At 53.2% G+C, this 26,964-nt stretch overlaps 1 protein-coding gene and 1 pseudogene across 2 annotated transcripts in view; both read left to right on the top strand.

The window, feature by feature from the left end:
• The window catches only part of SH3RF3 (SH3 domain containing ring finger 3), a 330,082-nt gene that overhangs the window by 42,758 nt on the left and 260,360 nt on the right, over window positions 1–26,964 (top strand). The window lies entirely within an intron of this gene.
• Window positions 17,140–20,557, top strand: LOC138848802 (integrator complex subunit 12-like; annotated as a pseudogene). Its single transcript, XR_016230143.1, has 2 exons — window positions 17,140–17,798; window positions 18,164–20,557. The product of XR_016230143.1 is annotated as an integrator complex subunit 12-like (transcript).

Raw genomic sequence — 26,964 nt, 5'->3', positions numbered from 1 at the left:
CCAGTTGGGAGCCTTCTGGAGAGATCTAACCTACCCGTCGTCCCTCTGCTGGCGAGTCTGACTGTGCAGAGGTGATGTTGTTCTCACGGGTGCTGCCTCTGCCGTGGGCAATCTCAGTGCAGTGCTGCTCTCGTCTGGGGTGCAGCAGTGAGGAGTGAGGTGAGTGGGGAAACAGGGTGACTGCGAGAGCCTTGCCAACACCTGTTCAGTTCCTGGGCTTGGGAGACAGGCTCTTGAGAGAAAGGAGAGGGGTCCCCTGACTCTGTCTCCTGCTGACATCTGGGGTGTGGACTGTGCTGGGGTCTGATGCCTCAGGTGGCGGTGGCTGGGGGGAGGGTGCCCTGGGACAGTTGGTCCAGGTGCATGCAGACAGGCTCACGAGGGTCTCAGACTGTCACATTGCTCATGCCGTCAGCGTGATCTGGCCGAGGTGGTAGTGGTGTTCCAAATCCATGTTTATCCTGGTCATCGCAATTCTCTGAGGCCCAACTCTAAGTCCCGCTGTTTAGATGTGGCTTTTACAACGAATCAGTGGGGGCTGGCATTGTGGCGTAGTGGCTGAAGTCAGCGCCTGAGACATTAGCAACTTGGGTGGGCGCTGGTTCGTGTCCCGGCTGCTCCACTTCTGATCCAGCTCCCTGCTTATGGTCTGGGAGAAGCAATGGAAGAGGGCCGGAGTGCTTGGGCTTCCAGCCCCGTGGGAGACCTGGAAGAAGTTCCTGGCTTCCGGCTTTGGCCTGGCTGTTGTGGCTGCTTGGGGAGTGAATCAGAGGGTAAAAGAGTCTCCCCTCCCCGCCACCGTTCCCCTCTCTGTAACTCTTTCAAATAAATAATAAGTAAGTCTTTAACAAAACCAAATCACTGAAGATACCACCCATTTGGAAACTTATAAGTAGACCCCTGTGCTGTGCATGTGGTGTCGGTTGTGTATCTCATGCTCCCTGTGGGGAAGGAGGGAGGAGTGGGGCAGGATGAACAGGCTGCCTCCTGCAGGCAGGCGAGCGATGTCAGAGGAACGGCTCCTCTTGGGCCCTTGGTTGATGGCTGGGTGCTGTTCCCAGGGCTGGGAGATGGGCCTGGGGAGACACGTACTCTGCTCTGGAAAATCCCATCTCACCTTTACATTTCCCCTGGTCAGCCTCCGAGAGACAGAATCATTTCCAGACCTCCGCGTTCAGTCTGAAATTGATGAATAAAGCTGTCAGTGTGGTGCAGGTTGGGTCTGGCCGCCTGGGAGGGCTTTGGCCTCATTTGAGCCTCAAGTGCTGATGAGGAGAGCCGAGTCTGGGTCCTGTGACGCTGGGTGTTGTGCTGTCCAGCCAGGGATGGGCAGCCACTTGGACTGCAAACCGCAGGGCTCAGAAGCAAGCCCCTGTCCCTTGCGTTTGTTGTGGAGCCTCCTGGCATCGTAAGCCTTTCTTACGACCTTCTTCACCAGACCGTGTGTGTCTGTCTTCCCCGGGGGGCAACTGTGTTTTCCACTTTCGCAGTGAAAGTGGTCTTTGGACACAGATGACGGTGCCGCTGTGTGCCCTTGGGCGCTCTGTCGCTGTCTCCAGGATGCCCCAGCCAGATCCAGATTCCTTACCTTCTAAGGACTCAGCAGCCTTGGAACTGCCACCTGTGGTGTGCGGCCCAGGGAAGAGGCGGCCCATGATATATTTGCCTGCTAGGACTCTCCCTTGTCACCGAGGGCTGAGGGGTGGCACCAGGAGCTACCGCTGCGGCAGCCCTCGGAGGAGCCAGTGTTTTCTATGGAGCAGCCTTGCTAATAGATTAGTTCACTATAGGACCCAGGGTCTCTGCAAATGCACAATCAAATGATTCCTAGTTTGACTTTCTTTGCAGTTAAAACGCCAGCTCTGGGACAAACCGTGCTGGGCTGTCTCCAAGAATCTGCGCTCACTTGGCGTGTTCTTGGACTTATGGGGAGGGAGACGTGCTGCTTTTGGCTGAGAAAGTGGTGCCATACATTGGTTTTGTGAGGCACGCAAAACATCCTGGAAAGGTGCCCTTGCTCTGTGCTGCGATGGTGGCAATGCGGGCATGATGGAGAGGAGCTCAGCCAGCCCCTGGAGGTGGACAGGCTGCTCTGTGGTAGGAGAGGAGGCTGCAGGGAGTGTTTTGCCTCTGCTGCACGCCCATTTCTCTCGTGATCTGTTTTCTGCATCCTCTAAGGGGAACCTTTTTTCTGCCCAGGGTCATGTGGATATTTATTTATTTATGAAGACTTATTTATTTATTTGAAAGTCAGAGTTACACACACACACACACACACATACACACACACACACAGATCTTCCATCTGCTGATTCACTCCCCAGGTGGCCACAATGGCCAGGGCTGGGCCAGGCTGAAGCCAGGAGTCAGGAGCTTCATCTGGGTCTCCCACATGGGTGCAGGGACCCAAGCCCTTGGGCCATTCTCTGCTTCTGGATGGGAAGGGGAGCAGCTGGGACTTGAACCAGCGCCAGTATGGGAATCTGGTGTCGTAAGCAGAGGCTTTACCTGCTACACCACAGCACTGGCACCTGAGAATTTACAGCATCGTTTGTGGGCCATACAGATTATCAACCTAAAAATAGCCTGGTTTGGAGTTACTGAACTTTGAGTTCTGCCTTTGTTTGCCTTGACAGGGCCAGACCAAATGATTTCTTGGTTCTTACAGGACATGTGGGCTGCCCGTTTCCCACCCCAGAAAAGGGGTCCCCACTTGAAGACACAGAATTATCTTCAGCTTGTGCTAAACAAACCACCATAACTTTGGCGAGTAGAATGCTCTGCGTACCTTTAGTGGAGACGGGCAATATATTTGAATATAGCCTGCCTTTGTGCAGCTTTTTATTTAAGCTGCAAAAGTATGTGGATTTCTTTAAGGAAGGACCTTGCTGTTAGCTGATAATGAAGGAAGCATCTTGTCCTGTGCTCCTTTGTCTTCCCAGAGCCCGCAGCTGTGTCAGTTTTGATAACCATGGCATTCGGGCCAGAAACGTTTTCCAGAAACTGCAGTTCACATGTGTTTACGAGTCTCCTTAGGATGTAAGGCATCTGAGTGTCACAGTGTTATGTGCACCTGTCCCACCGCTGGCTCTGACTTCCTTACCGGCAGATGTGTGGGTGCTGTTGTCTTAGGGCCCATCCGGTTCCAAGTCTGCAGCAGTCTTCTATCCATTAAACACACACGTGTTGGGCACCAACTGTGTGCCAGGCACTGGGCTTCATGTGGTGCAGCCAGCCAGTCCCTGAGGAAGCTGACAGTTGCCCAGGCTGGGATTTCCAGGGAATCAGAGGAAGTGCGTTCTTCCCCTCAGATGGTGCTCTCGGGTCACCCTGTTCAGTTCCCAGGGGACTGATGAGCTACAGAGCCCTTGCCTGCATGGTGGCGCCTGGCGCTGGGTGCTCAGAGGCACACAGACGAACACATGTGCTTCCCAAGAGCACTGAGCCTGGCGGGGGTAGGGGTGGGGGGGCACCTCTGTGCGGAGTGTGCCAGAGCTGCCCTGTCAGGAGCCCAGGGGGTTGAGCGGGGGTGGTGGTCTGAGTCCTGGTTTGGTTCATGGGAGTCCTGGTTTTGTGGAGTCGACTTGCTGTTTGACTTTCTTTCTCTGAGTAAGCCACAGAGTTGAGCAGCTCAGACCAGTTTTGAACATGCACACACGGGCTCCAAAAACTTTGTGGAGAATGAAATAAGAAGAGAAGTTTATGTTTGTGCCAAAAGTTTTGACATCCATGGGTAGCACTGTGGTAGTACACACTCGCCCTGACCTTTGCCAAGATCCCTGTGGGGCAGTGTCCTATCTGTGTCTTGTGTCTAGTCTGGTAAGAATGCAAAGCCTGGTGCTGGCACTGTGGTGTAGCAGGTTAAGCCACTGCCTGCAGTGCCAGCATCCCATATGGGCGCTGGTTCAAGTCCCGGCTGCTCTTCTTCCGATCCAGCTCTCTGCTATGCCCTGGCAAAGCAGTGGAGGATGGCCCAAGTGTTTGGGTCCCTGCACCCGCGTGGGAGACCTGGAAGAAGCTCCTGGCTCTTGGCTTCGGATTGGTGCAGCTCCGGCCGTTGCGGCCAATTGGGGAGTGAACTAGCAGGTGGAAAACCTCTCCCTCTCTCTCTCTGCCTCTCCTTCTCTATCTGTGTAACTCTGACTTTCAAATAAATAAGTAAGTCTTTAAAAAAAAGAATTCAAAGCCTTAGACATCTTCATACACAGTCGTGCGATTTGCTCCTGGTCACAGTGCGTGCTGGGAGAGAATCAGGTGTGTAGTGACTGGAACTGCTCTCCCCACTGAGAGCTATATCCCCCTGCACCATGCCTTGCTGCCTGCCTGTCTCTTTCCCAGGGACACGGGCTCTCAGGCTCACGGGGACTGCCCGGGAGGACACGTGTGCCCGTGGCGTGACAGCAAAGTGTGTGAGAGCCCCGGTCCCGCAGGGCCGTTTCCTTCTCGCAGCCGGGTTCTGTGCGGAGCTGCCTCTGAGACATTTCCCGCAGCTCTCAGGCGTGTTCAGTCTGGGCCTTTGGGAGAGTGATCACGCTGGGTAACGCCTTCCAGAGGCTCACGGGGCGGGCTCTGTCCTCACTCAGGAAGGGGAGCAGAGGCGGGGGCTGGCACCCTCTTCTCGGGGTGAAGACATTCTGTCCGTGTCTTGTAAGGATGCACCCTTTTTTTTTCCTCTTTTTAAGATTTATTTTATTTATTTGAAAGACAGAATTATAGAGAGGGAGAGAGAGAGAGAGAGGTCTTCCATCCGCTGGTTCACTCCCCAGATGGCTGCAACGGCCAAAGCTGCGCTGATCCAAAGCCAGGATCCAGGAGCTTCTTCTGGGTCTCCCACGTGGGGACAGGGGCCCAAGCACTTGGGTCATCTTCTACTGCTTTCCCAGGTCACAGCAGAGAGCTGGATCGGAAGAGGAGCAGCCGGGACTTGAACCAGCACCTACATGGGCTGCCGGTACTGCAAGCGGTGACTTTAACCCATTGTGCCACAGCACCAGCCCCCATTCCGCAGTTCTAGGAAGTGGCCCCAAGCTGTCTGGAAGGCCTGCTGAGGGCCAGCAGGCAGTTCCGGTCACGCCAGTTCAGACGTGTCTGTGGGATGCAGCCGCTTGTCCAGGGTCCCTGTGCTGGGGCTCTGGGATTCAGTGTGAGCGAGCCCGTCAGACAGAACCCGCTCCATTGTCCTTCCCCCTCTCTGTGGTGCCCTTCGTCTCCTGTGGCCGTGAAAGAACTGCGAAACATTGCCGATGCTTTTTTGGGAGAGCAGACTGCTATCCTGTTGGTGTTATGAGGGCAGAACACCCTGCAGTTGTGTCATCTTCCTCCCTCCCACCCTCCCAACTGTGTTATCCCAGATAAGGTGAATCCCCCGTTAGCTTTACCTGACCACCCCAGTGATGTATTTAATCAGCCCCAACCTCTCTAGCTCTGCCGCAAATAAATAAATAAATAAAATATTTAAAAAATAGTCTTCAGCTGGTGGATGTCACTGAAGGCCTGTGACAGGACCTCGTGTGGGAAGGAGTTGCTCTTTGGAGAACCCGAGGCAGCTGCACGCGCCTTGGTCCCAGGTGCATTTTGCTCTGATCTCAGGTTAGGCCCTGACCGAAGGCTTCACAGTAGGGCTGGGAACCACTGTCATCCTGGGATATTCAGGTTCGGCTCTTGCACTGTGCTGCTTCCCATGGAACATTCTCACGAGGACTGCGGAATCTTTCACAGGACACTGCCTAGCCCTGTAGAGCAGACCTCTGCTTCCGGCCGCGGGCCCTGCGCAGTGCGACTGGTAACAGCAGCGGCCAGTGAGGCTGTACACTCTACTGGGCAGCTCCTGCCGCCTCCTCATGTGTATTTTTTTTAAAAAAAGATTTATTTATTTGTTTGAAAGTCAGAGTTACACACAGAGGGAGAGGCAGAGAGAGAGAGAAAGGTCTTCCATCCACTGGTTCACTCCCCAATTGACCGCGGTGGCTGGAGCTGTGCCAATCCGAAGCCAGGAGCCAGGATTCCTTTGGGTCTCCCACGTGGGTGCAGGGGCTCAAGCACTTGGGCCATCTTCCGCTGCTTTCCTAGGCCACAGCAGAGAGCTGGATCAGAAGAGGAGCAACCGGGACTTGAACTGGTGTCCATATGGGATGCCGGCACTGCCGGCAGTGGCTTTACCGGATCCGCCCAGCGCTGGCCCCTCCCCACGTATTTCTAGGTGCTCTTGGCACAGCAGGGTGGTGCCGTAGGGCAGAAGCTGCCCTCAGAGGCTTCTGGACACTGTGGAGTCTCTGAAGTGGGCACTGGGCGTCTTTCGCTCCTCCAGGAGTGAGATGGAGATGGAGTTACCTGTGACAGGGAGACCTGTCAGAGAGGGAGATCAGATTGCCTCGTTTGGGCCAGAGCCGGGGAAAGAACAAGCATGTGGGGACGTGTCCCACGTACTGCTGAGAGCGCTGGCTACCTCTAGTCCTGTCACCTTTTCCTTCCCAATGTCTCCTTGCAGTCGGTAGCAAGAATTCGCACCGCGTCGCTGGGGTGTGGGTGGAGCCTGAGCTCAGAGGCCAGGCTGTGGGCCAGGTTCGTGCTGCTGTGGGGAGGCCCAGCCAGGGCAGCAGGTGGTCCTGGGATCCAGGCCTTGGCCTTGGGACCCATCACAGGGAGGCTGCAATTCCCTTGAGTGACGGCAGTGTTCACGTGGAGACCACAGGAGCCTCCTCGCTTGTTTGATTAGGAATAGGCAGAGGAATGATTAATAAATGCAGTGAATCTGGAAGACAGTGCTCTTTCCCAGACGGGGCCTGCATTGAGGTGGCAGCTGGGAGGAAGCGTGGGGAGCTTTGTCCCGCCGTGTGGAGGGCAGATGTGAAGAGGCGTCCTGTAGTACCAGCAGGTGCAGTGGGTGGGCATCTTCTCTCTGCCTCTCTCGACAGACTTTGGGTTGTCTTTTGTTTGGGCTCCTCCGACACTGACGTCATCTAATGGGGACGTTCCTTCCAGTTGTCTAAAAATGGTGTATTTAGAGAGTGGTTTAGACCTCTTTCCAAATAATATATTGTCCAATTATGTTCAGGCTTCCTTGAATAGCTTTTATTTGAGTCTGGCGACCAAAACCCATGTTTAAAATGCAGTCGGTGCTCTGGGTCTGTGGGTTCTGCATCCGCAGATTCAGCTAATCACACACCAAAAATGGACCACGCTGTTGAGCGTGTACTGACTTTTTTCTTGTCATTATTCGCTAAACTTTACGATGTAACAAGTATTTACATAGCACGCACATTTCCTTGGGTGTTATGCAGACACCGTGCTGTGTAAGGGACTTGGGCATCCTCAGGTGTTGGTATCCATGGGAAGTCTTGGAGCCAATCCTTGCAGATATCTGGGCCTTGACTTTATTTGGAGATGGCACAAAGCAATGCACGCCCGTGGTGGCCCTGCAGGGTATATCCTGTGGAAGCCTGGCGCCTGCTCACAGTCTGGACCGGGAATCGGGTCCGTGCTTTCCAGAGTGAGTCGTGAGGTCAGCCAGTGCCTTGGGCCATGGTGCTGCCCTGTTGCATCACCGCCCACTTGCATTTCACGCCTTCTCCTTTGGGCACTGTGAGCTTTTGCATGGCTTTTATCTTGGTGAAGTCTCTGGGTGGAGACACAGAATGGGAGCTTACTGGAAGGCAAATGCTGCCCAAATTAGGCACCTCAAGAGTGAGTCCAGCATCTTGGCAGTTGTTTAACCAGGAAGCATAATGATGGCACAGGTGGTTTGTACATACACTTGTTCGTTTACCCAAGGGATGAGCTGAAGCTCCCCTTACAGGGCTGGTCCTGTGACTGTGCCCGGCTGCATGCCCAGCGAATTCCAAATCTTATGCTATTGCTTTGGTGATCCTTATAGTTAGATCTGAGCAGAGATTTTGTTTTTGAAGATGTCCAAAGATCAGTAAAACGGCACCCTTTGGGTTTCCTTGCCTAAGGTCGTTTTCCAGGTAAAGTGGACATAAACCTGGAGTAGTTTGAAGCAGCATGATCTACAGGGTTCATAGAGGCACAGTCGGAAGCCTGACACAACTCATCTACCAGCTTTATCTGTAATGCCAGTAGTACTGTTTTTGTAAAACAGGGCTTTTAGTTTTGTATCTTAATTATCTATTGGATAAATGCCAATTCCCACTCCTACCACCCAGGAGTCTTTGAAACTTTTCTGGTCATACTTTATTTATCTGGTTGCAACCATGGAAGCAAATCAGAGGCAAGCAGACAAGAGGCCAGATCATCTTCAGTGCCTCATATTCATGGGAGGCCCCCACCTGCACACGGGGCCCGAGTGGTTCGCAGCCTGCAGCAGCTCCCTCACTCAGCCTGCGTGTCTTGGGGTTGGCTCTTTGCCTGGCACCAAATACTGAGAACTCAGGATGAGAACTAGCGTGCAATTAGCAGGGGGGAGAGCAGACGTGGCGATTTGTGGCGGTCCATGAACTAGAAAGGGGCACCGAGGAGGAAGCCAATTAAACAAAAGGTTATTTCAGCAGGGGCCTGATGGAGGTGCTTTGAGGGAAGGCAGACGAAGAGCAGTGGAGTAGATTCCCCCAGTAGAAGGGACACCGTGTGCATGGCCTGTTTTTGTCTGTAGGTGATGGCGGTGATGGCTGTCTGACCACGTGGAGACCCTGCTTGTGTGGTACAGGGATGGAGAAAGTCTTCCTAGAGCTCCGGGCAGATACACCGGAGGAAAGTGACTGGGTCCCCTTCAGCTTGATCCCCTGCGTGTTTCAGAGGTGAGGCGTGTCAGGTCTGTTAGGGCGATTCGGGTTTATTCTGGCTCTCTGCCTGATGGCGTGCAGGTCTGTTTAGTCCATTCCCTTCCCTTGAGGTGGACTTTCGCTGCTAAATCAAGAGTAAGCAGGAGTGTGTGTGTGTTTAACGCATGCTCCTGCCTCCAGGTGGATCCTCACTTCAGAACTGCAAGTTCCTAGCAGAGGGGTCCCATTTGGTTGGCTTTCTTGTCTTCAGACTCAGCTGACATAATAGGACAACGAGAAGACCTAAAGACGGACATCTCTCCTGATTGCTCGAGTCGGGCTTCCTCTGCAAGGTGTAAGGTGCTGTGACACCCAGAAACACTTGATCTTAACTGGGTCCGGCCGGTGTGCGCTGCTCTGCTGCAGGTTTGCTTTCCCTGGGTGGGGAAAGACACCAGCACGACCCTACCAGGCAGACTCCTTCCATGTGTGTTTCGGACTTTGCAAAGCCATTTCCTGTAGCTTCGCTGGAACATAGTTGTCAGATTTTAACCTTCTCCATTGCTATAGTTTCTAGAACTTTTGAATGGGTGCCCTTGGGACTGGTGCTGCGACGTAGTGCGTTAACCTCCGCCTGCAGCGCCAGCATCCCATGTGGGCGCTGGTTCTCGTCCCGGCTGCTCCTCTTCCAATCCAGCTCTCTGCTATGGCCTGGGAAAGCAGTAGAAGATAGCCCAACTCCTTGGGCCCCTGCACCTGCGTGGGAGACCCCCAGGAAGCTCCTGGCTCCTGGCTTCAGATTGGCTCAGCTGCGGCCATTTGGGGAGTGAATCAGCAGATGGAAGACCTCTCTCTCTCTCTGTGTCTCCCCCTCTCCCTGTAACTCTGCCTCTCAAATAAATAAATAAATCTTTAAAAAAAAAAAAGTTGGCACCGTCTATTCCAATTTGTAGAGTCCCGGAGTGGGAGTGAGGCAGGGCTGTCGGCGGATGCATGGGTCCAGTCTACCTCCTCCCACCCCTGCCACTGCACAGACTGTGTTAAGTTTCTTGCACTGCTCACGTAGTCTAATTAACATTTTTAATTGGCATGATATGTAGTTCTGGAAACTGCTTATTAGATTCCATAGGTGTCCCTGGCAGCACAAAATGTTTAATGAGCAAAATAATTGTGTTACAGTCAAAGGACTGTGTCCATATTCACTGAATTAATAAGTGAGTTAAATAATGACTTCATGGAAGCCTCCTGAGAAAGTGGTTAGGGACCACGTCTCCAGTGTGAGATACTGAAGTTGTGTGTGTGTGTGTGTGCAGGTTTAGGAGGAAAGAATCTTTTTTCTTTTAGATTCTAACAGTACTGTGTGTGTATTTTTTTTTTTTTTGGAACCAGAAAAAGAGTCTGCACACACTGGGATTCACATGCTGTGACCGAGCTTCAGAAGGGGCTGTGAGATGCCGAGACAGCTGGGAGGAAGCAGTAGGATGTTCTGTGTGTCTGACCGGGAAATATATATCTCGCAGCTGTGTGGAAACTGAGACAATCAGAATTAGTCCCCACTTCCTGTTCTGACAGGCAGCCCTTTTTATCTTCTCATTCTGGGGATGATGGCCAAGGAGTAAGAGGAGATCGTAAAGAAAGGCGGTCTGTAGACTTTGGGGGCTGCTGGGAGCAAGTCCAGGCTTCTCCTGTTCCAGGACGCAGAAGCAGAGCCCCAGAGGCCAGGGGGCGGGGAGGGGCTGAGAGCTCTGCCTGCCCAAGGCCCTGTTGGTGACTGCACCCTGCTGTGTCTTCCCCTAGCTGTGTTCCCTGCAGGAGGAATAAAAAACACCCCCAGGAAAGGAGTCAGGCTGTTAAAGCAGCCAGAGCCTGGAGCACTCCGGCCCAAAGGTGTTTTGTAAAGGCTCTTTCGGTTGCAAATTCGAATTCTCTCACGTGGTGGGAGCTTGTTGGAAGGTTTCCCCTGCACGGGACCCAGGCACTGTCTTGGGAAGGACATCTGGGTTTTCTCTGGCCTCCTTGTCACGTGGACCCTGTGCCAGCTGTCAGCTTCCTGCTCCTGTTGTCCTGCCCCTGACCGACCGTCCTCTGCTCCCTGCCTGGGCTTGTGTTTCTCTTCTGCTCTCAGCCTCTCTTCTCCCTGCTCCAGCACCGCCACCTTGCCCGCTTTGGCAGAGTATGTCAATGGATGATCCCTTGCCTTGTGTCCTCATCCGAGTTCCCCAGAGGGCCAATCTGATTGGCCTAGGGAATGATTTCAAAGCAGGTGTGGCCATTAGTCAGCCAATGAATGGGCTCTTCTGGGGTCAGGTGACTTTGTCCCTGGCCCAGTCAGCTGACGGTGCAGTCACATGGACCCCAGAGTTCAGGCAAAGCTGGGTTGGAAGGGGCGGGGCCATGTTGAGGGCGCTACAGTGGGACATGTCAGTGGGTTCCCCTCGTGTGTTGTGTGTACTCGGAGCAGGTTTCTCGGGTGGATAAATTTCTAATTGGACTTACCTCCCTGTTTTTCTCTTCTTGACAAAGTCCTGGGATGGGCTGGTGAGCTGAGTCGGCATGGCAGGCTGAGATAGCTGGGAGGGAGAGATGGAGCCACGGGCCCTTGCAGCTCATGGTATGCAGTATCAGACTGGCCTGTTAGATTTTTTATTTTCAAATAAAGCTGTTGTTTTGGAATAGCTTTGGATTTATGGAAAGGTTGGAAAAATATCACAGAGCATTCCCCTGTACCCATTCCCCCATCGGCCCTAGTGCTATCACCATGGTACATGTGTCAGACCTGAGCAGTTAACATCGCTGCCTGCTGTTAACTAAATTACAGACTATTTCTGCTCGGGCCCCTTTGCTGCTCCAGGATCCAGTCCAGACTGCCATGTGGCCTTTAGCTGTGTGCAGTTGTGTGTGAAGAGTCACACACACACACACACACACACACACACACACCCCAACAGCACAAAAGACCGGCATTTCCCTTCTCCTCTTCTCCACATTTCTCTTCATTGGAAGTTGCTCTTTCGCCTTCCCCTCTGGCTTACGGACCTCCAGAGACACTGTTGCTGAGCGCAGGAAATCCGCAGTCCGCACCCAGCCTGCAGGGCCCCCCTCCAGGCCACTCTCTGCCACTTCCTCTTTTCCTGCAGCTGGGGGAACAGGTGTGGGATCTCCATCCTCGCCCAGGGCCCTCAGCCTTCGTGCTGTGTTTCTTTCAGTCTCTGCTCTCACTCCTACCACTCTGCATTGTTCTCCCATCCTGGTGGAATTAAGTTCTCGCTGTCTCTGGTTTTCCTTTTAAGTCTTCCTGCAGTCATGTTATCATGGCTGTACAGGACAGTGACCGCAGCCCAGCTCAGCACGTGTACCTCTTGCTCAGGGACTTGAAAAATTTCCCTGGGTGATAAACTTTTATATGCTCCAAGCTTGAATAATCAAAGGGACAAACAACAGCAGCAGCAACAACAAAAACAGGTGAACTCCTAACCTGTTCAGGCAGGAAGACACACCTAAGATGTCCACACAATGTTGTCATCTCACACAGTCAGTTTGCATGAGAAATAGTTGTTGGATGGGCCGGTGATGAGAGGGAGAATGAGTGGACCAGCCCTGGCCCCAGTTAGATTCTGGAACTTTGAGGCCAGGCTGGTGTGGCCATGTCCTTGATATCTATCGTCTGCTTTATCTCTGACTATAAACTGATTCTCTTAAGTGATTCCCACTTTTCCTATATGAAGATGAAAAAAATTGCTACATCAAATTAGATATCTGCATTTCTAGGGGTGTCTGCTTCTGATGCCTAGTTTGTTTCATTGCGAGTGTTAAAACATAAGATTATATTCATTACAGCATTTGAATCTCGCATTTCGTAAAATGAGTAATTTCAGAACATTTTTGACATGAACGTTTGTGCCACCACAGAATTGCTTTTGGGGGTCTCCTAGCAGGTGTCAGAGCACACTGTCTGCTGTGGCTTGGATGGATCCTCCAGTTTCATGTATTGGGACCGGTCCCTAAAGTTATATGCTAATGATGCCTGGTGGCGAGGCCTCTGGGAGGTGATTAGGGTTAGATCGGGTCCAGAGGCAGGAGCCCCTGTATTGGCGGTAGCGGCTACGTGGGAAGTGGAAGGAGAGGCCTGAGTTGGCACCTTACTCGTCTCACGCTATGATGCTGTGGCGTGCTACAGTGCACCCTGAAGCCCTGCCCGGTGCTGAGCTGACACCGGCGCCGTGCAGTGGACGCTCCAGCCTCCAGATCCGTGAGCTCAATAGATCTGCCTTCTGTTGAATCTCCCACGCTGTGGCATTCAGTTATAGCGACAGAAAAGGCTAAGACATCATCCTCACACGTGACCGTTGTGACACGTATTTCCAAGTCAGTTTGTCGACTTTGCCAGCTCTTCACAACCCAGTCTCAACTTACATAAAGAAAGAAACCGAAAAGTGCATTTCCTTCTATCCTACCCGTCTGCTCACTCCAAACTGCCAATGTGCAGGCTGTGAAGACGCCCGTGCACTGGTGTAGTCCCCCGCTCCCCATGCAGTGCCTGACCCTTATGGCTGCTCTGCGGGGCAGAAATCACTCAGATCCTTTGCATTTGGGTGCAGAAAGGCTGCAGAGGTTAGATTTCCCACCCAAAGCCCCACCAGGCCCTGTGCTGTCCCATGGGTGCCACCGTGACACACTGTGACGAGGAATGCAGGCTCTGGAATCCCAGAGCTGAGCCCCCACACGCACCGGGGGGGGGAGCCCCTTCTCTTTGGTATAACGGACGCACAGTCCTTGGGTTAAGCGGCAGGGTGTGCGGTCTGGCCTGGGTGCTGTCCAGCGGATCACTGTGCAGAGTGTGGTGCTGGCGCCCATGTGGTTGACGGTTTCCTGAGCCTTCATGCACCGTCTCTGGCTTCCAGCTACTGCTGACGGTGACATCTCTTTCCAGGGTGGTCTGAATTCCACTTCCCTCCCCTCTGGAAGTTCGGGGAGTTTTGGGATGGGTTAAACTAATTTTAAACTTTCTCCCCCAACCCCCCACCCCGGCCTGAACTGCAAATGAGCACATTCAGATCCCTGTTGGTCAGAGCAGACATCGATGGCACAGAGGCCGGGGATCTCCCAGTTAGTTGAGTGAGACACAGAAAGGTGGGTTTTCAGACAGTGAAAGCAGGTGGAACTGGGCTGTGCCCAGCGACAGGTGCCTAGGGGGAGCGCTGGTCCCCAACCCGCCCTAGCTAAAGGCTGTGTTCTGAGTCCTGGCAGGACTAAACTAAGCTAAACTGCTGCTCGGCGTCAGGACACTCCTTCCTAGGTTATCTGCTCGCTTCTGCCCGCCCCTGGGTGTGTGTGCCCCAGGAGCATCCCTGGAGAGTGAGCAGGTCCCCTCCAGCCCCTGCCCCCACGGGCAGGCCCCTTGCTGCTGCTGTGTGGAAGCAGCTTCCTCCCAGGATTTCCTGCCCAGTCTGTACTGCAGAGGCTTGCGGGAGCTGTGTCCTGTTCAAGAAGGCATTTGCCAAGCCCGGGGAGGCAGTTGGGCTGTCCAGGAAAAAGAGCAGAGTTGATGATTGTCACTGAGGCGGTCCCCAGGCGGCAATGGCCTTGTCCTACAGCAGAGTCAGAAAATCTGTAAGTTCGCCATTTACTTCCATTTGGAAAATATGAGAAGAATCGTGGGTGCCTGTGGGTATACCGTGTTGTAGCTCCAAGGAACCTGATTGATAGGGGGCCCACTTCCCGTTTGTGCATGTCCTCGTCCCGAGTCCCGCCTCGGGATGGTGAGATGCGCTGACCCGCTGGGGGTTTGCACTGCATCTGCTGTGATTTCCCTGACTGCCAGCCTTTCTCTCCTGCTGAAATTTGAAGGGTGCTGATTCTCCCAAATATTGCCCAGGTGGAAGACGAATTTGGCAGGGACGTGTTACCAGGTAAATGGTTCCTTCTCAGTCCGTGTGAGTAAAACCCCATGTGAGAGAAACTCAGTGAGTGGCCATGTTTTTAAAATAATGAAAGATTCTGCTGTAAGGGCATCGAGAAGAGTGAAGACGCCTGTGTTTTCTTTGGGAACCTAGATAAAAACTCATCTTACATTCTTGACCTGGGGTGGGGGGGCCGGCGGTGCTGTGGCTTAGCAGGTAAAGCTGCTGCCTGCAATGCAGCATCCCCTATGGGCGCTGGTTCGAGTCCTGGCTGCTCCACTTCTGATCCAGCTCTCTGCTGTGGCCTGGGAGAGCAGTGGAAGATGGCCCAAGTCCTTGAGTCCCTGCACCCGTGTGGGAGACTCAGAAAAAGCTCCTGGCTCCTGGCTTTGGATCAGTGCAGCTCCAGCAGTTGTGGCCGTCTGGGGAGTGAACCAGCAGATGGAAGACCTCTCTCTCTGTCTCTGTGACTGTGCCTTCAAATAAATAAATAAATAAATCTTTAAAAAAAAAATCCTTGACCTGAAGAGGCAAATGAACAGAATAAACCTAATAAGACATGGTATTTACCTGAGTAGTGAAAGTGTTGGGGGCAGACCTCACCGAGCCGGGCATGGCAGAGAGGCCGGGCTGCAGCCTGGAACAGGGCAGCGGGGGCCACTCCTGCTTGTCCTTAATTCGCTGGGTGGTGGCCCCGTGGGGCGGGGTGGGGCAAGACACCTTCTGGGGCGTTGAGTGGGGGGATTTTAGACAAACACAGTGCAACCTGGTTTCCTGCTGATTCGAGGGGCTTAACTGGGCACCTTGCTAATTTGGTGATTTTTCCCCCGTACCTTGGTGGAGACATGGGGCCACCAAGTGCTGCCGTTTCAGGGTGTCCCTGTGTCCCTGGAGGGGCCATGCACCCTTCAGTGTGGGCACCGCCTGCTGCTTTGTTGCTCCTTCTCCCCAGCCCCGGCTCGCGCTGGCTCCCTGCCGGCGTGTGTCCAGCAGTGGCCTGGCCCAGACTGCCCTGAGCACATGCCTTAGCGTTCTCTGGGCAGCTTCCCTCCCCCCGCCGCCTCTGAGAGGCCTGTTTGGTGATTGACCAGGGTCGCAGCCTGTGTTTTACATCCCCAGGGTGATTCTAGCTTCACAAGAGGGCTGGCCCCGTCTCAGCGTCCTTGAAATGCTCCTTCAGTGATTTTCCTGCTGTTTGAAAATGTCATTACCAACACTTCTGCTTTGCCCTGCAGAAATGAAGATAAGTGGCGTGCTAGCTGCAAATGAGACTTTCTTTTTAGCATTGGCACAGATGAGCTCATACAGTGCTGATGGCGCATCTGGAGAGACGGCCGTCAGAGGAGGACACGGAGACTCAGAGAGGCCCAGGGACTTTGTGAGGTCACACAGCACTCAGACCCTACCCAGGGAGCGAGGCTTCAGGGTGTCTGTTCTTCACCACCTGCTGGGCCACGCCGTGCAAGCTCAGTTTTGAGAAAAAAATGTATGCAGGCCTTCATGTAGAAATTCGTTGGTGTTTAACATTTCCAACAGCTGCTAAAGCACACAGATGCCCTGCCCTGCCCTGCCCACGAGTGAATTAAAAGAGTGCGCAGGGAGTGAGGGTTTGGCCTAGTAGTCAAGATACTCATATCCCACGTTCGAATGCCTGGGGCGGAACCCTGCCTCTGCTCCCAGTTCCAGCTCCCTGCTAATGCACCTCCTGGAAGGTAACTCGTGATGGAATTCGGTGCCTGTCACATCCCCGGATTGAGTTCGGGCTCCTGGATCTGGTTCTAGATCTGGCGCTTGGATCTGGTTGTAGTCCCGCCTGGCCATTGACGGCATTTGGGGAGTGAACCAGTGGATGGGAACATGTTTCTCTTTCTTTTGAACAAATTGAGTAAGAATGAAAAGAAGAAAAGCTTGTATTTGCATTAGTGCTTTGGGACCGCACTAGAGAGCCCTGTGCAGACCCGTGCGGATGCGTCCCATCTGCTTTTCTCCTAAGAAAGGAGCCCGGGGAAGACTTGGAGGTGAGCACTTTCCCTGGGGTGTATTTGTGAGGGTCCAGGAACAGCTGGGGCAGAGAAGGCACCTGGCAGACGTCACTAGTGTTGTACTAAGCCTGCTAAACTAGCTTCTGCAACAACTTGCAAACCATCAGGCCAGAGTTCCGTCCCGTTTTTACTGAACCTGTGACTGTGTATTTTTCCAGCTTATAGACACCGCGTGTTAGAACTGGACAGAAATGTAGGAGCCACTTGGCTGCCTGTGCTGCCTGTGGCCCTGGGAGTCTGCTGCCTGTTCCCCATACACTGGCCCACCTTGAAAGCCTGATTTATCAAGGACTTTGGCTACACTCTGCTGTCCCCAGAACTCCTTCCTTACACTGCTGAGCGCTTCTTTGTCTTTGCAAGACTTTATTCACAAAGACGTCACGTTGCCATTGTCATCCTAACTTTGAGTTTGAAAAATCGACTAGAATTCCTGTTATTTAAAAACAAAACAGGGGAGCAGCGGGGCAGAGCGGTGTTTGCAATGGCTGCTACTGTGCACTTGGAACTTGACCCTGTGTTTTTGAAAGCACTAGGTTCCTTACATTCCAAGAGTAAAGATTCTGCTGAGAAACTGAAAGCGCTACTTGATGAGTCCTTGGCTTGGGTGTTGATGCGAGTTACCATCCATCTCAAAAGGATGTGGAGCCACCCAAAATTTCAAGCACAAAAGCTATTTCTGTTAAGCAAGAGCCCAAAACATCATCCTTCAGGCAGTAATAATGGCACCATCCTGACAACTGAAAAGGTGAAGAAGGAAGCTGAAAAGAGACCTGCTGATAAAATAAAATCAGATGTTACTGAAGGAGCTCATATTCCAAAGAAACCTAGACTAGAGAAATCTGGGACACGGTCCTCTCCCATCACTGTCCAAACCAGCGAGGATTTAGCTATGGCTGACCTTTCTTTCCAGTTTTGAAGGGACCAGTGCTGATGATTTTGCTGTGGAGATGGGACTGGCCTGTGTTGTGTGCAGGCTCAAAAACTCAAACCACCACAGAAACCAGCTCCTACACTTGTTTCTGTAGCTCCAGCTGTCAAGGATCCGTTGGTTAAGAAACCAGAAAGTAAACTCAAGCAAGAGACAACTTTCCAGGCATTCAAGAGAACAGAAGTCAAGACATCCACGGTTATTTCAGGACATTCTTTTTTTTTTGACAGGCAGAGTCGACAGTGAGAGAGAGAGACAGAGAGAAAGGTCTTCCTTTTGCCGTTGGTTCACCCTCCAATGGCCGCCGCGGCCAGTGCGCTGCGGCCGGCGCGCCGCGCTGATCCGATGGCAGGAGCCAGGAGCCAGGAGCCAGGTGCTTTTCCTGGTCTCCCATGGGGTGCAGGGCCCAAGCACCTGGGCCATCCTCCACTGCACTCCCTGGCCACAGCAGAGAGCTGGCCTGGAAGAGGGGCAACCGGGACAGAATCCGGCGCCCCGACCGGGACTAGAACCGGGTGGGCCAGCTCCGCAAGGCGGAGGATTAGCCTAGTGAGCCGCGGCGCCGGCCTTCAGGACATTCTTCTAGTACCAGTGTTTCCTCTTCGGTAACTAGTGGCCTAACGCGGTGGGCAGCTTTTGCAGCCGAAACATCTTCTACTGGTCCCTCAACAGCAAAATTGAATTCTACAACACAAAACAACAGTGGAAAACCTGCTACCTCATCAGCCAGCCAGAAGCCTGTGGGTTTGACTGGTCTGGCAACATCTTCCAAAGGTGGAATAGGTTCTAAAATAGGTTCCAATAATAGTACAACACCCACTGTACCACTGAAACCACCTCCACCTCTGACCTTAGGCAGAACCGGCCTTAGTCACTCAGTTAGTTGTGATGATGTCAGCAAAGTATGTCTTCCCAGTCCAAGTAGTTTAGTTCCAGGAAGCAGCAACCAAGTAAGTGGGAGTGGAAATAGTGGGACATCAGGCCCTGGTGGAAGTACCACTAGTGAAAGCACTTCAGAATCTAGTAGCCCTTCCTCAGCATCCCTCAAAGGTCCAACTTCACAAGAATCACAGCTCAGTGTCATGAAGAGATTACAGATGGTTAAGAAGAAAGCTGCCCGAAAGAAACTCAAGAAATAGGGTGTCCAAACAGGTGTGATGTTATAGTACCCAAAAGGTAAAAACTTATTACTAGAACATATATTGTTAAATGTACTGTAATTTAATAAAAATATTCATAATCAAACAAAACAAAACAAAACAGTACCGGCACTGTGGCACAGTGGGTTAAAGCTCTGGTCTGCAGCACTGGCATCCCATTTGGGCGCCGGTTGGAATCTCAGCTGCTCCTCTTCTGATCCAACTCTCTGCTGTGGCCTGGGAAAGCAGTGGAAGATGGCCCAAGTCCTTGGGCCTCTGCACCCACGTGGGAGACCCGAAAGAAGCTCCTGGCTCCTGGCTTTGGATCAGTGCATCTCCGGCCATTGTGGCCATCCAGGGAGTGAACCAGCGGATGGAAGATCTCTCTTCTGCCTCTGCCTCTCTGTAACTCTGTCTTTCAAATAAATAAATAAATCTTTAAACAAAACAAAACAAAACACCCTTGGGACCAGCACTGTGGCATAGTGGCTTAAGCTGTTGCCTGCAGTACCAGCATCCCTATGGGTGCTGGTTCAATTCCAGGCTGCTCCAGTTCTGATCCAGCTTCCTGCTAATGTGCCTGGGAAAGCAGTGGAAAATGGCCCAAGTGCTTGGGGCCCTGCTACACACATGAAAGAGCTGGAAGAAGCTCCTGGCTTCTTCCTTTAGTCTGGCCCAGCTCCTGCCATTGTGGCCATTTGGGGAGTGAACCAGCAAGTGAAAGATCTCTCTTTCTGTCTCTCACTCTCTGTAACTCCGCCATCCAAGCCAAGGCTCCTCCCAGCACTGTTTGCCTCTAGCACAGTCCTGCACGGATTTATTCATTTCTGTATTTGAGAGACAGAGAGGCAGACAGACTGAGCTGCCCATGCCCTGTTTACTCCCCAAACACCTGCAGTATCTGGGGCTCGGTCAGGCCAGAGCCGGGAGCTGGGAACTCAACCTCGTCTCCCACTTGTGGGTCAGGAACCACTTAAGCCATCACCTGCTGCCTCTCAAAGTTTGCATTGGCAGGAAGCTGGAGTGAGGAGCCAGAGCCGGGAATGGAACCCAGGCACGGCTCAGTGGGACACTGGCACATGTTAATTGCAAGGCCAACCCCCCGCCACTCCTCCTGTGCTGGTCTTGCCATTGGGTCCAGAAACAGAGAAGAGCAGGCCATCTCCTTGGATCCATTGGGCTGCTACTCAGCCTTGGGCTGGAGTGCCCAGGACCTCGCTGTGGCACGGCAGGTGAGGACAGAGAGGGCGTTTGAGGGCTCCAGTCTTCAGGCCTGTGCTCAGAGGGTAGAGGCACGGGCGTCCCGACCTGGCAGAGCGCCCTGGCGAGGTCACCTGACCTGGTGCTGGTCTGTGTGCCTTTGGAGACGCCAAAGACACCATTGCTCTAGCAAAGCACGACAGCTGGGGTATTGACATCGGCAGGCACAGCAGAAATGGGTCCTGTGTTCTTGCTGCTGCTGCCGCAGGCGCGGTTGACCGGGCAAAGTATGTGCTTCTCTGGAGCACCGGGAGCAGCTGGCATTACTCGCAACCCTTTTCCTTGTCTAATAGAAGAAACTGAAAATAGTTTACAAGTGCTCTTTTCAGCTTGGAAACGTGGAAACTTCTCCGAGGGAGGGAGGCAGCTGTGTCTCTGCAGGCTCCCCGCAGAGGGAAGTGGAGGGGGAGTTCAGGTCTCTGTGTCGATTAAAACCTGCTCCCCCACTGGAACTTGGAGCTGGCTGCCAGCCTCCGGCCCCTGGGGAGATACTCCTGTCGCTGTGCCTGCCTCGACCTCCACCTGCCTTGACCTCCGCCAAACCCCAGGACCTTGCCAGCCACCAGGAAAATGCTCCTCACAGAAAAGCCTCCAATGTCTTCCAAAGGAGATGGTGGGAGGTGTGTCCAGGTGCAGCCCTGAGCCCCAGTCTCCCCTCCCACGCTCCGCCCAGCAGGAGGACAGAAATGGTCATCACACCTTACTGCTGTGTCTCACCTCTTGGAGAGGAAAAAAAAATATAGAACCATCTCTGTCAGGTTATACTTCCCCCCATCCCCCAAGGAGCTTTCCCTAGCAAAATAAGAAAGCCTTCTGCTATTTAACTCAGTATTCTCCATTTTTAAATGTACCCCCCTCTGTCACTTGGCTGTGTTGTAGTATAATAACCGAAGATGATGTTAAATGCTCAGTAAGAAATATAGCTGTTAGGTCTGTGTTCCTGTAGCAAGTGCATGAAGCTCTTCCTGGCTTAGGTGGATTCCCTGGAGGGGTGCTAATTCTCCAACTGGTGGTAGCAGAGGGGCGTCCTGCCATCCGGGAGTAGGCCCGGGGGTGGGGGTGGGGGTGGGGGTGGGGGTGGGGGGACACCACCGGGCTCTCTGATTGAATTGCAGGATGCTGCCTCCTCCAGTCTGGAGGCAAGCTCGCCTGGGGGGTGGGGCCCTGCTATTTTGTAACAGATCTCTTGGTGTTTATGATAAAAGAAACCTGCAGAACTAAACTGGGAAGGAGCCTTTCACGTTCTCTTGACACTGGAGCTCCGTGCTTTCGGCTTTTCCTGTGGGGGTGGACGGGGGTGATTTTCGTGGGATGAGCTTTCGCAAAAGCTGCAGCGCAATCTTCATTCTCTCTCAGACGATCGGATCGGCATCTTATTTTTATAGGTCGTTGCTGATGGGCTGTAATCTTCCGTGTGTTGATTCGGTTTCCTGTGGAATTGTCTACTACCTGAGTGAACAGATTGCTAATGGAGATGCCTAAATTACCAGGCTTCCGTTGTACTAATTACGTTGCGGCAACTTGGTTCAGAATTTTCTTATTTTATTGCCACAGCCTGTGTGTGTTGTGGGTCACCTGCAAATTGTTAAAGAAACAAAACAAAACTCAGCACTCGTTAGATGCGTTGTGTCCCTTCCAGGAAAGCTCTGCAATCGGACCCCCCAATTGGGGTCACACAGAACTGCGCTGCAGTTAATATTTTTTAGGACACGTTCGATTTCGAAGATGTTTGATTAAACACTTGTTTATGCAAAGTGCGTGTTATACCTAACGGGAAGATGCAAAGTGTGTGTGGAATTGTGCTCACTAGAAGCGGTTATTTTTTGTGGGGGATACTATGCCAGTTTAGGAATTGGCTCTTGCGTGGGAGTCAGTCTATCTTTTCTGGAAAGGACCAGAGCGCATGTTAGGCTTTCCAGGCCACAGAGCACCCCACCTGCGTGTCTGGGATGGAAAAGTGACCTGGGCAACATGTCAATGAATGGGGAGCACCCATAGGAAGGGGGTGCCGATGAGGGTGGAGGGAATCCCTCTGTGCTAGGGGGAAGCAGGGCAGGCTGCGAGCTTTGAAAAGGGGATGCGAATCATTTCCTGAGCCTGAAGGGAGAGGGCCGTGGTGAGGTGGAGAACAGAGCCTGGGACCATTGGCCGGCTTCCGGAACGGAGTCCTGGTAGCCCCGAGGTGCTGTGTCGCATCCCCACCATAAATCCTGTTTAGAAGGAAGTGAAGTCCATCATGGCTCAGGGGATGTGGCCTGTAGCCAGTCCACACTGTCCAGTTGTGGCTGTCTGGTCATTCTGAGCAGCCTGCTGCAGTGGGGCCTGGTGCCAGCTGGCACGGACGGGGAGCCGGCGCCTTCCGGAGGTCTGCTCTGGGCTTGGCACTGTCCCCCACACTCTACGGCTTGAAGAGCAGGTGTTTCCCACTGTTTATTTGTTTACTTGCTTTCTGGTGCATGTGAGCTGTTCAGTCGTGGCTGAATCCCTGTCCAGTGCTGCTTGCTGCTGTGCCGCTGGCCCGGGACGGGGCTGGCAGTCGAGGGGTCGCTCAGCTGCTGGTGCAGCCCTCGGTGGTGGGGGTGGGGATGCGCTAGACCCCCTCTCCCTGCCACTGCTAGGACAGAAGGGAGGCTGCAGGCTCTGTAAAGGATTCATTGTGCAGAGGGCAGAGGGGCTCAGTGCCTGGCAGCCACTTTGCTCATGGCGGCCAGCTCCTCCTGCCACCTCGCAAGAGTCCCTGTCCCCATCCTCATCCCGATGAGCTGTTTCTCCTTGGAGCAGTTCCTCGGCCTGGGCGAAGCCGCACAGCTCCGCATCACGGCCCGCGCGAACGTGGTGTTTGGGGAGATGCCCGTGGTGGTGGCCGTGCCTTGCCTTGCTCACGTTCTTGGTCAGTCTGTGACCTTGATTGAAGCCCACGGCCGTGGGGTGGGGTGCCATGGCACCTGCTATGTCTGAATGGAGGGAAGAGCAGTTGGGAGAATAGAAGCCCTTGCTTGTAGCCAGGCTGCGCGGTGCGGGAATCGTCCCGTGAGAGTCTTTCTCATGGCGCACCCCGATTTTAGAGGAAGTCCACGGCCACGTGTTGTGGAGTGCCAGGCACTTGATGGGCAAGGCTGGCCGGCTGGGGCTGAGGAGTCTCCTGTGGCTTCGAACAGAGCGGTTCTCCAGGGCGGTTTGGATTAGGGTTTTTGAAACCTTTACCCCTGTTAGATTTTCAGTGGCGATCTCTCTGCTTAACAAAAACAAAATGGGCTTTCTGGCTGAGGAGGGGGTTCACACTCCAGCTCCTCAGGCTCCCTTTCTCCCCTGCACCCCAATCCTGGCAGTCACCTGGGGGGCAGCGTTTAGTGCACAGCAGCCACGCCCACCCATGCTTTCAGTGGGCAGAAGTGGTTCAAGTTAGAATGGCTAGAGCTGCACCGATCTGAGGCCGAGAGACAGGAGCTTCTTCTGGGACCCCAACGTGGGTACAGAGGTCCCAGGACCTCGGTCATCTTCTACTGCTTTCCCACGCCATAGCAGAGAGCTGGATCGGAAGAGGAGCAGTCGGGACTTGAACTGGTGCCCATATGGGATGCTGGCACTTCAGGCTAGGGCTTTAACCCACTGTGTCACAGTGCTGGCCAAAATTATTATTTTTAAAATATATATGTCTGGCCGGCACCGTGGCTCACTTGGCTAATCCTCCGCCTATGGCGTCGGTACCCCAGGTTCTAGTCCCGGTTGGGGCGCTGGGCACTAGTCTCGGTTGCTCCTCTTCTAGTCCAGCTCTCTGCTGTGGCCCGGGAGGGCGGTGGAGGACGGCCCAAGTGCTTGGGCCCTGCACCCGCATGGGAGACCAGGAGGAAGCACCTGCCTCCTGGCTTCAGATAGGCGCAGCGCGCCAGCCATAGTGGCCATTTGGGGGTTGAACCAGTGGAGGGAAGACCTTTCTCTCTTGTCTCTCTCTCTCTCACTGTCTAACTCTGTCTGTCAAAAAAAAAAAAAAAAAGTGTATGTCTGAGAGGCAGAGACAAGAAGTCTCCCATGCACTGGTTCGCTCCCTAAATGCCTACAACTGGGACTGCTGGACTAGGCTGAAGCCAGGAGATAACCCAATCATCGGCCCCCGGGGTTTGCATTCGTAGAAACCTGGAATCAGGAGCCTAAGTTGGGACTCACAGTCAGGACCTCTCCAGCATGGGCTGTGGGCATCTACCCCAGGGACTGTGCAGCGTGGGATAACGGACGTCTTACCCACTGGACTCAGGTTCGTGATACCCCCATGCTGGTGCCTGGAGGGCATCCTGGCACCAGGCACTGACCTGCTCCTCCAATGGGCTCCATCACCTGTTTGCAATTCTGTCTGTACCTAAGGGGAGCTTGTCTCTGTTGCTCCGTCTCTCAGATGTTTCAGGGAAATCACAACCTCCCGGAGGGTAATTTGAGAAGCTTGGAAGAGCAGGAGAGGGAGTTTTAAAACAAATTCCTTTTTTGCAACAGACCTGATGTTCAAACAGCAGAGTATGTAGAGCATTTGCTGCTCGTCATAGACATGAATTTCCCAGTTACTGAGAGGAAATGCACTTTTCATTATTGGGAATTTAATTTCCATTAGCCTGGTGTTCACTGGCACAGGGTGGGATAAAGATGTTTGTGCAGGTATTTCGGATTCCTGGGGCTGCCGACGTCACCCTCCAGTTTGCTTTTCGTCTTGAGACAGCACGTGGAGGAGCGTGCGAGAGGACAGGAGAGCGCAGCGGAGTATGCAGCGGGTGATGCAGGGTCTTGAGATCTGGACGCTTCCTGGCATGCCCAGGGACTGCAGGGCTGCCACGTATGGAAGCCGCCACAGTGACAGATGAGTTCAGGCTGTGACAAATAGAGGCGGACGTTGGGCTGACAGCCACTCACCGTACACTTACTGAGCACCTGCCCACGTGCCCTGATTTTATGAAGTTTCAGTTTATGACAGATACAGCCAAGGTGGCCGTCGTTAAATTAGGGGCAGTCAGCACGGAGGAGAGCCACGGAATGAATGCTCCTGTGACTCAAAACCTGCAGCTCTGAAAAGCTGTAATGCAGGTCCGTTGACAGATGTCAGTGTGCAGAGAAACGACTTGTCATGGCGGGGAATAAATAAAGGTAGCGGGTCAAAATTACGATGGGCAATTCCTTGTAGCAATTGCATTTTGGGTCCCAAAGGAAATGCCACAGGCCTCACATTTTAAGAGAACAGGAATCAGAGCAAATGGTTTGTACTCCTTAGGAAGATCAGCTGGGAGAGTGAGAAATACAGCCAGGGTTTGCATAGTTTTTCATTTATTTATTTTGGATGGAGAGAGAGAGAGAGAGAGAGAGAGAGAGAGAAAGAGAGAAAGGCACTCGCATATGCTGGTTCACTCTCCAAATGCCTGCAATAGCTAGGACTGGACCGGACTGAAGCCAGGAACCAGGAACTCATTTCGGGTCTCCCCTGTGAGTAGCAGAAGTCCAATTACTTGAGCCATCACTGTGCCTCCCAGGTGTGCCTTAGCAGGGAGCCGGAGTTGGGACTTGAACCCAGGTATTCTCAGGCAGGATACGGGTGTCTTAATTCCTAGGTGAAACATGTGTCCCACCATTTGTTTTTCTTGTAACAGCTTTATTGGGATAGAATTCACGTACTATACAATTTACCCTTCAAAGTGTACTGTTCAGTGGGTTTTAGCACACTTAACAGACACGTGCAGCCGTCACTGCAGTCAATTTCATTGTTAGCATCTCCCAAAGAAACTCCAACCCTTTACTACCGTGGCCCCAGCCCGGGCCGCCTGTATGGGGTTTCCTATCCATGCTTTCATATAAGTGGGATCGTGCAAGACCTGGCTTTTTCTGTCCGGCTTCTTTCTGTCACCATAGTGTGTGTAGCATGTGCTTTGCATTGCTTTTTAAGGCCGAAGAACACTCCATGGTAAGAGGAAGCCAGGTGTTTATCCTCAGTGGATGGACATTGGGTTGTCCCACCTCTGCTGTGACTTCCGATGGCTGAGTGGGAATACAGATGTATGGCGTGCCATCCGAGATGCAGGTTGTCTTTTTCTCACAAGTGCAGGCCGGCTGAGGGACAGGTGCGTGTCTGCGGCGCTCACTTCCCCGTGGGAACTGTTTTTCTGACGGATTAACCTTCGGCAGGTTACAAAGCTTGCCCGAGGCGGCCAGCGGCCAGTGACACCCAACTGAGAGCCAGCTGCCGTGCTGCAGGTGCACCTGGGAGAGTGCCCAGTGGCCAGAGCCGATCCTCTGCATGTTGTTTTGGGACAGTTTATTCTGCCGTGCATGTGTCCAACCTCAGAATATTCCAGCATAGATCCCCCAGGCCCTTGGCACCTGGACAGTGGCTTTGGACATTAACAGTCCTTCCTGCACTCACAGGAGTCCCTAAAACAGACCCTGCTGCGAATATCACAGAGCAGTGTGAGAACGTAGCTCTGCCAGCCTTAAAACGCAGGTGGAAAGGGGGCCGGCGCTGTGGTGTAGCGAGTGAGGCCGGTGCCTGCCATGCCGGCATCCTATACGGGTGCCGGTTCTAGTCCTGGCTGCTCTACTTCCGATCCAGCTCTCTGCTATGGCCTGGGAAAGCAGTAGAAGATGGCCCAAGTCCTTGGGCCCATGCACCCACCTGGGAGACCTGGAGGAAGCTCCTGGCTCCTGACTTCTGGCTCCTGGCTTCGGATCCGCGCGGCTCCGGCCATTGCGGCCATCTGGGGAGTGAACCAGTGGATGAAAGATATCTCTCTCTCTCTGCCTCTCCTCTCTCTGTGTAACTGTGACTTTCAAGTAAAATAAATAAATATTAAGAAAAAACACAGGTGGATAGTCGGGACCCTGGTCTTGCATTTCTCATTTGTGGGAAGAGTTTCTCCAGCTAAGTGTGTCCATGTTCCCTCCTCTATGAGTCTCCCGTGGCCATCCTGGTTTCCTGGTGGCCACACACAACCCAGGGCGGAGCTGTCT

Source organism: Oryctolagus cuniculus, chromosome 2 (genome assembly GCF_051225735.1).
Source record: "Oryctolagus cuniculus isolate XC-2025 breed Fujian yellow rabbit chromosome 2, ASM5122573v1, whole genome shotgun sequence".
NCBI classification, from domain to species: domain Eukaryota; kingdom Metazoa; phylum Chordata; class Mammalia; order Lagomorpha; family Leporidae; genus Oryctolagus; species Oryctolagus cuniculus.
The sequence above is the reverse complement of the archived record's forward strand: the minus strand, read 5'-3'. Positions and strand labels throughout refer to the sequence as shown.